At 44.9% G+C, this 13,335-nt stretch overlaps 1 long non-coding RNA gene across 1 annotated transcript in view; it reads right to left on the bottom strand.

Annotated features, from left to right (window-relative positions):
- The window catches only part of LOC139749552 (uncharacterized), a 62,559-nt gene extending 50,066 nt beyond the window's left edge, over positions 1-12,493 (bottom strand). Inside the window, exons 1-2 of the long non-coding RNA XR_011712990.1 lie at positions 12,387-12,493; positions 5,437-5,545 (exon numbers count right to left, since the gene is read on the bottom strand). This is a non-coding gene — a long non-coding RNA (uncharacterized lncRNA). The remainder of the gene's footprint in view (positions 1-5,436; positions 5,546-12,386) is intronic.
- Positions 12,494-13,335: the final 842 nt, after the last annotated feature.

The following is a 13,335-nucleotide window of genomic DNA, read 5'->3' as shown; positions in this document are numbered from 1 at the left end:
TCCTCCAGCCACCCACAACACCTTCCTGCCACCCACCACACCCTCCTGCCACCCACACTACCTTTCAACCACCCACCACACCCTCCAGTCACCCATACCACCCTCTTACCACCCACCACATCCTCCAGCCACCCACAACACCTTCCTGCCACCCACCACACCCTCCTGCCACCCACCACACCCTCCTGCCACCCACCACACCCTCCTGCCCCTCACCACATCCTCCAGCCACCCATACCCTTCAGCCACCCACCACACCCTCCTGCCACCCACCACATCCTCCAGCCACCCACACTACCTTTCAGCCACCCACACCCTCCAGTCACCCATACCACCCTCCTACCACCCACCCACTACGCCCTCCAGCCACCCACACCCTCCAGCCACCCACGGTCTGGACCACATGGTCTGGAGTACACTCGACCTTGACTCAAGTGTCATCATCGCTATGGTCGAGGGTCAGGTGGAGGGCGGGGGGGAGGGGGCTTTGACCCACTGAGGGGGAGGGGGAGGCCAGGGGGTAACGCGGGTGGGTGGGTGGTGGTGGGTGGTAACCTTGGGTAAGGGCGGGGGGGGGGAGGGAGGAGGTGATGGTGGTGGTTGGGGAGAGAGGAGGAGGGGGGGTGGGAGTGGCAGAGCCAGGGAGTGTGGGGTGTGGGGTAGGGTGTGGGGTTGAGGGTGGGGTGTGGGTGTGGGGTTGGGTGTGGGGGTGGGTGTGGGGTTGAGGGTGGGATGTGGGGGTGGGGTAGGGTGTGGGGTTGGGTGTGGGGTTGGGTGTGGGGTAGGGTGTGGGGGTAGGGTGTGGGGTTGGGGGTGTGATGTGGGTGTGGGGTTGAGGGTGTGATGTGGGGGTGGGGTTGGGTGTGGGGGTGGGGGGAGAAGTGATTAATACTGATCAATCAATAATCATAAGATTATGACGCGCGTCAACAGATGGAGAGACGCGCACGCGCGCGCCCGTCACCCACGTACGTAGGGACAGGGAGGTAAGCTGACACTAGAACGAAGTGAAATGTAATACATGATTTGTATATATTCTAAATATGTAAGGATGATATACCCCGCTCTCTCTCTCTCTCTCTCTCTCTCTCTCTCTCTCTCTCTCTCTCTCTCTCTCTCTCTCACCAGGGCGTGTGGTGAATTCAGTGCATGTGTGCGTGCATGTGTGTATGTGGATGTGTGTGTGTGTGTGTGTGTGTGTGTGTGTGTGTGTGTGTGGTCACATGGCCTATACCACACACCACTGGGAAGTCACAATACATAGATAAAGATACTGTATCTCTTCTTCATCTCTCGCTATCTCTGGTTATCTTAACTGCCAGTTGTATAACGTAGGGGTTAATGGTGACGACACGAGAGCCGTGGTAGTTAAGGTAATTAAGATAATCACTAATGAATTATATTTTTTCCACTGTGTAATGCCGCCATGGGCCACCGTCACCACAGTGGCCACCTGTGTTATATGACCACTGGAGATATCGAGGTTTCATCACAGTGGTTGGCGAACTGCTCCTCTCCCTCCCTCCCCACTGCAGTTAGATGCGTGTAGTGGGGTTGTGCTGGTGGGGGTGGGGGTGTGGGGTGGGGTGGTAGGCGTGGGTAGTGGGTGGGGGTGTGGGGTGGGGTGGTAGGCGTGGGTAGTGGGTGGAGGGGGTTGTGGTGTGGGGGGGGGGAGGTAAGGGGTGTGTGGGGAAGGTGGTGGTGGGAAGGTAAGAGGCGAGGGAAGGGAGGGTGGGGGAGGGTAGGGGCGTGGGAGGGGGGAGGGGGGGAGGGTAGGGGCGTGGGAGGAAGGGAGGGGGGGAAGGTTGGGTAGGGGGTAGGAGGGGGGAGGGGGGGAGGTAGGGTAGGGGCGTGGGAGTGAGAGGTAATGGCTTGGGAGGGGAGGGATAATGGCGAAGGGATTTGGGGGGGGGGGGTTGTAGTAGTGGCACGACGTGGGAGGTGAGGTTAGTGGCGTGGGAAGAGAGGGGTACTGTCCTGGGAGAGGGCAGTGGCGTGGGAAAGGAAGGGGTAGTGGTGTAGGAGGATGTAATGGCGTGGGATAGGAAGGGGTAGTGGCGTGGAATAGGAAGGAGTAGTGGCGTGGGATAAGGAGTAGTGGCGTGGGATAAGAGGGGGTAGTGGCGTGGGATAGGAAGGAGTAGTGGCGTGGGATAGGAAGGGGTAGTGGCGTGGAATAGGAAGGAGTAGTGGCGTGGAATAGGAAGGAGTAGTGGCGTGGGATAGGAAGGAGTAGTGGCGTGGGATAAGAGGGGGTAGTGGCGTGGTATAGGAAGTGGTAGTGGCGTGGAATAGGAAGGAGTAGTGGCGTGGGATAGGTTGGAGTAGTGGCGTGGGATAAGAAGGGGTAGTGGCGTGGGATAGGAAGGAGTAGTGGCGTGGGAGGGTAACTTAAGACAAAACTTAACGTGAATGCTAAGGTTAGCGGGTGGCGCTCACCACACATATCTTGCTTGCTGGGTCATGGCGATCCAACCAGCGACCATTACCACTGCTCCTACCAGCGACCATTACCGCTGCTCCTACCAGCGACCATTACTGATTCTCCTACCAGCGACCATTACTGCTGCTCCTACCAGCGACCATTACCGCTGCTCCTACCAGCGACCATTACCGCTGCTCCTACCAGCGACCATTACCGCTGCTCCAACCAGCGACCATTACTGCTGCTCCTACCAGCGACCATTACTGCTGCTCCTACCAGCGACCATTACTGCTGCTCCTACCAGCGACCATTACTGCTGCTCCTACCAGCGACCATTACCGCTGCTCCAACCAGCGACCATTACTGCTGCTCCTACCAGCGACCATTACTGCTGCTCCTCCCAGCGACCATTACCACTGCTCCTACCAGCGACCATTATCGTAACCATATCTTCGAAGTTCATCTGGCACTGACATCAACTACAAGTCTAATCTTATATATAGTTCAACAGTCACACTATACATGTCTCTCAATCACCTCTGTAAAGTATTGAATAATCGCACACAAACATTCTCCTAATTACTATCTCCTGTTCTAATTACTTCTCCATCTTCCTAATTACATTATTTCAGGTTTGATACATAATTTCTTTTTCTTTTAATCTCTCTCTCTCTTCTTTTCACACAGTATAATTTAAGTTCTCTCAATCTCTCTTGGTGTTTCATGTCTTCCATCCCATCACTTAGACTTTTAAATGTGTCTGTATGTCTCTAATTCATCCCTGGGGATAGGGGAGAAAGAATACTTGCCCACGTATTCCCTGCGTGTCGTAGAAGGCGACTAAAAAGGGGAGGGAGCTGAGGGAGGGGGCTAGAAATCCTCCCCTCTCGTTTTCTTTTTTTTTAAATTTTCCAAAAGAAAGAACAGAGAAGGGGACTAAGTGAGGATATTCCCTCTAAGACTCACTCCTCTGTTCTTAACGCTACCTCGCTAACGCGGGACGTGGCGAATATGAAAAAATAACCTCTCTAATTTCCTCATTTCCAATCTGTTTAAAATGGTAAGTTCACACAGCAATGTCTCCTTCTTATATGTATAAATGGAAGATCTCATCATTAGCTTTCTATGTCTCATTTTGTCTCATTAGCTCTCTATGTCTCATTTTGTCTCATTAGCTCTCTATGTCTCATTTTGTCTCATTAGCTCTCTATGTCTCATCTTGTCTCATTAGCTCTCTATGTCGCATTTTGTCTCATTAGCTCTCTATGTCTCATTTTGTCTCATTAGCTCTCTATGTCTCATCTTGTCTCATTAGCTCTCTATGTCTCATCTTGTCTCATTAGCTCTCTATGTCTCATTTTGTCTCATTAGCTCTCTATGTCTCATTTTGTCTAAGTTCTCATTATCATACCCCACTCATTATTATATGGCCTGATACGAAAGACGGTTTTTGTATATGTGTTCAATGGGGGTTTGACACTTACATAACTTCTAAGTCTTTTTAGCATTCTGTTGACCCACAGTTCATACTTTCTTGTTGGGCCTTTCTAGTGGTGTGGGAGGGGGAGGGTAGTGGCTTAGGAGGGGAGACGTAGTGGCGTGGGAGGGGAGGGTAAGTGGCGTGAGATGGGAGGGTAGCGGTGTGGGATAGAAACGTTGTGGCGTGGGAGGGGAATGGGAAGTGGCGTGCGAGGAGAGGGGAGTAGTGGGTTGGGAAGGGGCGGGAGGGGAGGGGTAACGCCGTGAAAGGGGAGGGTAGTGGTGTGGAAGGGAAGGTTATGTAACATCGGAGGGAAGGTTACGAAAGTGGAAGAGTAGTGGCGTGGGAGGGGAGGGTAGTGGCGTGGGAGGGAAGATTACGAAAGTGGGAGAGTAGTGGCGTGGGAGGGGAGGGTAGTGGCGTTGGGAGTTAAGGTAAGTAGCGTGGGAAGGAAGGGTAAATAATGATAGCGGTGAGGTGAGTGACGTGGAAGGGGAGGGTCACTAGTGGCGTGGGAAAGGAGAACAGAAGGGTAAGAGGATTGAGATAGTGGCGTATAATGGGAGAGGTGGTCGTAAGATGGGACAGAGAGAGAGAGAGAGAGAGAGAGAGAGAGAGAGAGAGAGAGAGATAGCAGCAGCGTGAGGGGGGAAGGGGAGGGGGTGGGGGGTAGGGTGGAATGGAAGGGAAAGAAACGTAAAGGAAAGAGGCGGGATGGGAGGGGGAGGGGAGGGGAGGGGGTTTAGAGATAGTGGCGCGGGATCAAAGTGGTTCTTGGGAAGAGAAGTATTACTCCTCCCCTCCCGCGGGTCCTTCACATAGTTTACCTCTTTTTCTCTTAAAAAAAAAAAAGAAGATATATTTCCATTTCCTAAATTCTAACCCCCCCCCGGGATGGATGGCACACACACATGGCTGTAGTTCTGTGTAAGGAAATAAAAAGTGAGAAATACGGAAAAAAATTTCTCTCTCTCTCTCTCTCTCTCTCTCTCTCTCTCTCTCTCTCTCTCTCTCTCTCTCTCTCTCTCTCTCTCTCTCGACGCCAGGTAAAGGCTTTTGTCTCAACCGTAGCCAACAGCCGCGCCAAAATGTTTCGTCTCTTTTAAGAAAAAAAGAAAAAGAGAAAAAAAAAAGACGTAAACATGAGAAATGACAGACGAAGAAAACTGGGTTGGTCTCTCATATTTTGTCAAGGAAATTCAGCTGATCAAATATAATTAGAGTCACGGGTATACCGGTCTTATTATACTGGTCACGAGGAGTATATTGATGTATACTACTGGTCTTATATAATTCTGGTCACAAGTATATTGATCATATATAATACTGGCCACGAATATACTTATATAACACTGTTCACGAGTATACCGACATTACTGAAATCACCAAATAATAATAATAATAATAATAATAATAATAATAATAATAATGATAATGATGATAATAATAATAGTAATAATAAGTGATAATAATAATAATGTAATAATGATATTAATGATAAAAATACTTATCGGCAATATGGCGGGCCTACCTTCCGATCTCCTTTTGTTGACATACGTGACGTCACGCGTATCCGTTCGCGTAGTCGTTCGTGCAGGCGAAGTCGCATACGTGACGTCACTTCTCCGACACACGTTTGTCTGTAAGACAGAGAAATTCAATGAATGTCCACTTTAAATGGATGTTACCATTACTATTCACATCTGAAATTAGGTTAAATGGTTAGAAATACGACTCTTGCGGGAAATTAACATTTTGTGGGTAAGAGGAATGGTTTCCAAGGGCTGTGTTTTGGCTCAAAGAGACAGAGGCCATTTGACATTCTTATAGGATAAAGTTAATGTGGTAAGACAAATGCCAGAAAAAAAAAAAAAATGTAGTGTAACGGTTAGCGTTCATGACCGTGACGCATTCAAGGGCCGCCCAGGGGTCGAGCCTGGCATAGGTTCGAATCCTATTTAGGGGCAGTCGGTCCACAGTCAACCCAGCTGTTCATCCACCCTGAAGGATTGGTCGATAAAATGGGTACCCGGCTCAAGCTAGAGTATATATATATATATATATATATATATATATATATATATATATATATATATATATATATATATATGCTGCTGTTCGTCCTACGACGACAAAGGCCAAAATTGTAAGGAACATCAGCAGGAAATCTAAACTTTTATGTAGATGACGCGAGAGCAACTTTCTGTGGAACTCCTTTGGTCTTTTTAGCTAAAGAATTTTTTTTTTCTTTTCTTAAGGGAACTTGTCCAGGCCGTAGAGCCTAGTGGGCGTCTTGGTTCGCATACAAAATAGACGGATTCCGGATTTTCTTAGGAAAACGGGAGAAGTTTATATCTATTTTTTTTTCAATTCGTTTATTTTTTTTGTATTTTTTTTTTTTGTATTTAGTTATACGTGTTTTAATGGTGTAGAGATACGGTTCCCGCCTTTCTCATTATAATGTCTTTTACCTTTGTTGAAGGTAATATGGTCCCGGGATGATACATAATACAGAACTTATATATACATGAAATACTATAGCCGGTACGTATACATACACAGGATGTATGTATACATGAATTGCATCTCACATAGAAAGTATACATTTTCTTGTATAATGAGTAAGACCTACGGGGAAGCAGAATGTGTAGATGTTATATGAGTACACATATTGGAAAGGATCACAATTTTGAGCGTGATCAAGATATTCCTATGAGTCTACGGGGGAAAATGAAACACGATAAATTCCCAAGTGCACTTTCGTGTAATAATCACATCATCAGGGGAGACACAAGAGAGAAATATAACAGTCAGTTGATATACATCGAAGAGACGAAGCTAGGACGCCATTTAGTAAACATGGACAATGGCATATATACCAAATGGCGTCCTAGCTTCGTCTCTTCGATGTATATCAACTGACTGTTATATTTCTCTCTTGTGTTTCCCCTGATGATGTGATTATGACACGAAAGTGCGCTTGGGAACTTATTATGTTTCATTTTCCCCGTGGACTCATAGGAATGAGTACACATATGTATATCGTCATACTTAGATTTATACATATCAAATACACATACAGATATGTTTAAGTAGATTGATTAACGGAACTCTCTCTCTCTCTCTCTCTCTCTCTCTCTCTCTCTCTCACACACACACACACACACATATACATTACCTTCAATTCTGTGCGTGTGTGTGTGTGTGTGTGTGTGTGTGTATGTGTGTGTGTGTGTGTGTGTGTGTGTGTCCTTAATAGACGAGTCTCTATCTTTAATAGACGACTCTATCCTTAATAGACGACTCTATCCTTAATAGACGACTCTCTATCCTTGATAGACGACTCTCTATCCTTGATAGATGACTCTCTATCGTCAAGTAGCAGCCTTCTATCTTTCATATACATGAACGTACACACAGACATACTAACCAATATGGAACTAGAGGTGATAGAAGTGTGAGGGAGGGAGGGGGGGGGTATGCTTTTCGCTTCAACTTGGAGGTAGTTGGGTAGTTAGAGATGTAGTTAGGGTAGGGGAGGGTGGGGGGTGGGTGGGTGAGGGTCTCGTACTGTAACACAGAACTGGGTGGCAAGCATGGTCAGGTGGGAGTGTACTAAAAAGATCTTTGTTTCATTCAGAAGGTTTTAAATGTTTGGAACTGACAGGCAGCCGGTTATTGTTCTGACCACACAATTCGGTGTAGTGAGTAGTGTTGTTACACTTACTTTTTGAGAGGACGAAAGGCCAGACTGGTGAGGCGTGGTTTAGAGTGGAGCGCATGAAGTGTTTGGTAGAAAATTGCTGAGGTGACTCTTTTTCTCGTGCAGATCTGGTGCCAGTTAGTGTTCTGAGGTGCATGTAGTTTGTGTGTGTGTTGCTTGTATGTTGATGGTATGTTGAATGTCATGAGGGTCTCATATGATATCTATGATGGGTGGTGTTTGGTTCAGTGGGAGTGATTGTCCATTCAAGGTGACTGTCTAGGGTTAAAAGACTGACTGAGGAATTCTCTGGAGATGCAGGTCTCCTGTTGTGTGTGTGTGTGTGTGAACCATTGTTCCAATTGTGTAATGTATTGCTGCATGTGTGAAGTTGTCAATGGGTTGTGGTTAAGAAGTTGTGCTCATTTGAGAGGACTTTCATTTTGTGGTCTGCACGAAGTAATAAAGGGGGGAGGGGTCGTGTAGAAAGAGACTGAAGAAGGTTGGGGAGAAATTCCCATTGCAGACTTCAAAGAATTTCAGAGGTGAATCACTTGTGAACGATCGTTATCTATGCCACTGGCCAAACCACTAGTTTTCTGTGACTATTGTAGAGGGTGTTAAGTATCTTTTACATGAAGTTGTGTCGTGGGGTGGTGGGGGGGGGAGACAGTGTTTAATGTTTTACTGATGTCTATTGCGACTAGTATTGTGCGGGAAGGGGGCGCTGTAGATTGTCGGAACACGTTTACGATATATTGTGTGTGAGGTCAGCGTCTAAGGGGGGTTGGAGGGGAGGGGGGTTGGGGGGTTGGTAGTGTACATGGGACTGAAGCCATGTTTCGTGTGGGCTGAAAGTGAGATGTTTCGTTTGATTCTGTTGTGGGTCAATGTTTCACAAAGTTTTGATACTGACGTTGGAAGTGATGGAGGATGGTAGTGAATGGGGCAGTTAGGTAGGTAGTTTGGAGAGTTCTCGAACTGCCACTATGTTGGCAGGTGTCCAGATGTTTGGAATTTTGGTGTGTAACCAATTGGAAATATCTGTATGTGCTTGGATTACACACACACACACACACACACACACACACACACACACACACACACACACACATTTAGCACTCCGTTCATATCCTACATAAGGCCAAAACTAGAATATGCTTCTCAAGTTTGGTCACCACCGCAGCTAAAGAAGCACAAAGAGCTGATAGAGAAGGTCCAGAGGAGGACAACAAAACTAGAATATGCTTCTCAAGTTTGGTCACCACCGCAGCTAAAGAAGCACAAAGAGCTGATAGAGAAGGTCCAGAGGAGGACAACAAAGATTGGTACCTGAATTGAGATAGCTAAAGTCTAGAGGCTTTGTATTACCCACCATAGAAGAAAGAAGAGTGAGGGGTGACCTGATCACAATCTTTAAGTTATCAAAACAGGTTGATGACGTGGACAGTGTGAACACATGTTCTTGGAGAGATGTAGGGAGAGAACAAGCAGAGAACATAACATAACATAACGTGAACAGTGTGAACACATGTTCTTGGAGAGATGTAGGGAGAGAACAAGCAGAGAACATAACATGTTAAGCCAAGATGTCAAGAAGTGCTTTTATGATGACTGGACCAGAATGACTGAGGACATGGTTAATAATGCTCCACCACCACACACCACCATACCACACTACCTACACTAGGATGATGGGAGACAATGGGCAAGAAATGGGGGGAAGGAACGGGGATGGTAGACCATGGGCAAGAAATGGGGGAAGGGGGGACGGTAAACAATGGGCAAGAAATGGGGGAAGGGGGACGGTAAACAATGGGCAAGAAATGGGGGAAGGGGGATGGTAGACAATGGGCAAGAAATGGGAAAAGAAAGGGGGATGGTAGACAATGGGCAAGAAATGGGGAAAGAAAGGGGGATGGTAGACAATGGGAAAGAAATGGGGGGAACGGGGACGACCCACACCAGTGTAGAACTCCCACCACCCTACCCATACAGTACAGATAGGTAATTACACACACACACACACACACACACACACACACACACACATACACACACACACACACACACACACACACACCTCTCCACCATCGCCCTCTGGCCTTTTACACTGTACCCTTCCACAAAGGGACATCTCTTTCCTTTCCTTTTTTCCCCACTTCGAAATAAAGGGAGGGAACCCCCCTCCCCACACACACACACCCAAGTCTCAATGGGCAAGAAAGGGGTTGTCGTCCCCCTTGTGCCACCCACGTATTACATCTTGCCGACACTGTACAGCTTGCCCGAGGGAGGAGGGGGTGTTGCGAGCTCTCCTAGTGTGTGTGTGTGTGTGTGTGAGAGAGAGAGAGAGAGAGAGAGAGAGAGAGAGAGAGAGAGAGAGAGAGAGAGAGAGAGAGAGAGAGAGAGAGAGAGAGAGAGAGAGAGAGAGAAAGAGCCGGCGGATGGAGGATGAGGGTCATATATATATATATATATATATATATATATATATATATATATATATATATATACATATATTATTATATTTTTATTATACTTTGTCGCTGTCTCCCGCGTTTGCGAGGTAGCGCAAGGAAACAGACGAAAGGAATGGCCCCCCCCCCATACACATGTATATACATACGTCCACACACGCAAATATACGTGTGTGGACGTATATATATATATATATACATACATATATATATATATATATATATATATATATATATATATATATATATATATATATATATATATATATATATATATATATATATTCTTTCTTTTCATACTATTCGCCATTTCCCGCCTCAGCGAGGTAGCGTTAAGAACAGAGGACTGGGCCTCTGAGGAAACATCCTCACCCGGCCCCCTTCTCTGTTCCTTCCTTTGGAAAAAAAAAAGAAAAAAAAAATTAAAGTCGTGCATTCGTGGCACTCAACCCCCACAGGAGGGGGAAATCGCCCTTTTCTACGTCTAATTAGAAACAGGGGTGTTGGGATGGGGTGGAATCACAAACGAAGTTAGGTTTGCGATAGACATGAAGGTTAGAATTGATCCAAAGACATCTAAAACAATTTCAACCCAACCCATCCTCGTCTAAACCTAAAGTAACAAACTTATCCTAAAAATCTATATCAAAACTATCTTAGAAATCTATATTCTAACAAACCTATCTAAAGAAATCTATAACAAAACTATCCTTGAATCTATATAATTCGACAAACCTATCCTATAAACCAAACTTAATAAAAACCGAATTTGATCTAAAAAAATGTATTCTAAAATTATCTGGAAGTACGAAGCTGTACTAACACCGTTGGGGAAGTTAGCTGAAGTTTTCATTAATTCTGTTCATTTACATAATTGATTTACATTAGTTAAGGACAATTAACCCCATATATTCCCCTTATCTTCATAACCCTCCCCACTATCGATTTATTTATCCTCATAAGATAATATGGAAAGATAAACGAAGAAAAAGATATTTATGTCAAATTCCATAGATCCTGGATTGTTCGTTCCAATATATCCCGCCATTCCTTAAGGAATTATAACAATATAATGGGGACCTATACTTTAACTTTACTGACTCGATGATAAGATAAATTCCTAAAAATGATCATGATCAATAACAACTTCTAATACAATACAGAAAATGTTGAACGAAAGGCCAAGAAAAAAGAAAAATAAAAGGTTAAACCGTCTCCCAGCGAATGACTGTAATTCCTAAAAGTGCGGCGGCGTCACTGGAGACCGGGCGGGATCAAAACATGATTTCTTCCATTATAAATATCTACGAAATTCGTCGAAGGATTCAGCACCGAATAATAAAAAATGATAAATATAAAATCTATCTACATCACTTGATGACAAAATTGAACTCAAGGTAAACAAACCAAAAAAAAAACTAAAAAAAAAAAAGAACCGTTTCATTGCGTCATCGGCCAACGGCCAGGGAATTACGTCACATTCGTCATCAAAACAAAAATCGCTATGGAATCGAGTTGTCGCCAACTTGCTGCTCCCGGATTAGAGCTGTGAATATGTATTTATTTATTTATTAACTGACCTCCATAACTGCGACAGTTTTTATCCCCTCGAGAAAGTGCCATGAATTCGTAACGAAGAACTGCAAGAACCAACACACCAAGCGTAAACAATCCATTATCTCAAATAAAAGGTCAGTTACTTTTTACCCGAGTTTTATGATATATAGGCGAGGGATTACGACAGTTTCTCATTGACTAATAAAAATGAAAATGATTATGAACATGGGGGAATTTTACTCTATATTCCAGACAACACATTTTTCTATGCTTTTTTGCGTTTTAAAAATGTTTTCACACTCGTACAACTCTTCCCAAAACACTTTAATTGACAATATTTTTGGTGTTTTCTTTAGCTACAGATTCACTTCACGTCTAACATACATGCCACAGTCTCCTGGTAAAACTACAGTACATACCACAATATTACAATGTAAAATAGGTAACGAGTAAACTGGTAATTACCCATCAGATCTGGCAGGATGGTTACACACGTACCAATGAATGCTAACCATCATTAAAACGCTCGACAGCCTTAACTATAGAGGAAATTAAACGACTAATAACGCCAAACGATATATCATTTTTCCTTACGATAACTTTTGAACGAAACTCTTCCAATGTATTGGCTATCTCAACCTTCTGTGCCACTCGGGCTCTCACTGTATCACAGAATAGAACAAAAAGTGAAGAGAACATTATTCACGAATGAACACCAGAACTGTTCACAAGAACACTCACGTGGTGAGGATGAGTATGACAACGAAAGATGCGTCTCAACACCACACGCCCGTCCCACGAACACCACACGAACGTCACTGTACGAAAAATGAGTAACTGGATCTAGACCCCTATTGACGTTCAGTGATTCGTGAACCTGAACAGTCTCACGAAACTATGTTCGAAGCATCGAGACGAGAACTACATGATAGCCAGGTCTGTTGTGGCCCATAGCCAGGTCTGTTGTGGCCCGTTATTAGACCATAGCCTTTAACGATGATTGAATTGTTAATGAGGGAAGTAGAGTTCGTGTATTATAACCGAGTGGTTGTAGAGATGTGGTGGTTGTGTGTGGCGGTTGGTTATGGCCCTGCTTCGTCTGGGTTCAACGGTTGCTTCGTCAACATGGCGTCGCGCGCGCGGGAAAGACACAGCGAATTATTCGATTCTTTATTTTTTTTTTTTTTTTTTACGTTTTCGTTGGCCATGCATGAGCTTCGTCGCGTTCACATCTGAGCGATTTATGATTCACAACGAATCACAACAGTTATGAGATGAAGTTTTGATGATAAGGAAGCTTGTTAAGCCTAAAAGCAAATTTTAAAACGAAAAAAAAAAAAAATGTTTCGAAGTATCAGAGCGTTCGAAGCGGTTGTCATCATTTTAAAGAAAACGGAGGAGGATTTACATTACGACGCTGATTCGTTTTCTGTCAAATGATTATGTAGTTTCGCACATTTCACAGCAACTGTTTCTCCCAGGTGTACCTGAACAATAAGGATATTCCATCTTTTCGAAGGCTAAACACTGTAACGTGGAATATATTTCTTGGTAGATTATGACACGATACGTTTTCTTTGTGTTGTACCTCTTTCTCTCTCCTCCTCCCCCTTCTTCCCCTGGGGAGGTGGAGGGGCGGCCTTTGGGGGTAATGTGTGTGTGTGTGTGTGTGTGTGTGTGTGTGTGTGTG

Source organism: Panulirus ornatus, chromosome 7 (assembly GCF_036320965.1).
Source record: "Panulirus ornatus isolate Po-2019 chromosome 7, ASM3632096v1, whole genome shotgun sequence".
In the NCBI taxonomy this organism is placed as follows: domain Eukaryota; kingdom Metazoa; phylum Arthropoda; class Malacostraca; order Decapoda; family Palinuridae; genus Panulirus; species Panulirus ornatus.
This window is presented reverse-complemented; position numbering and strand designations above follow the sequence as displayed.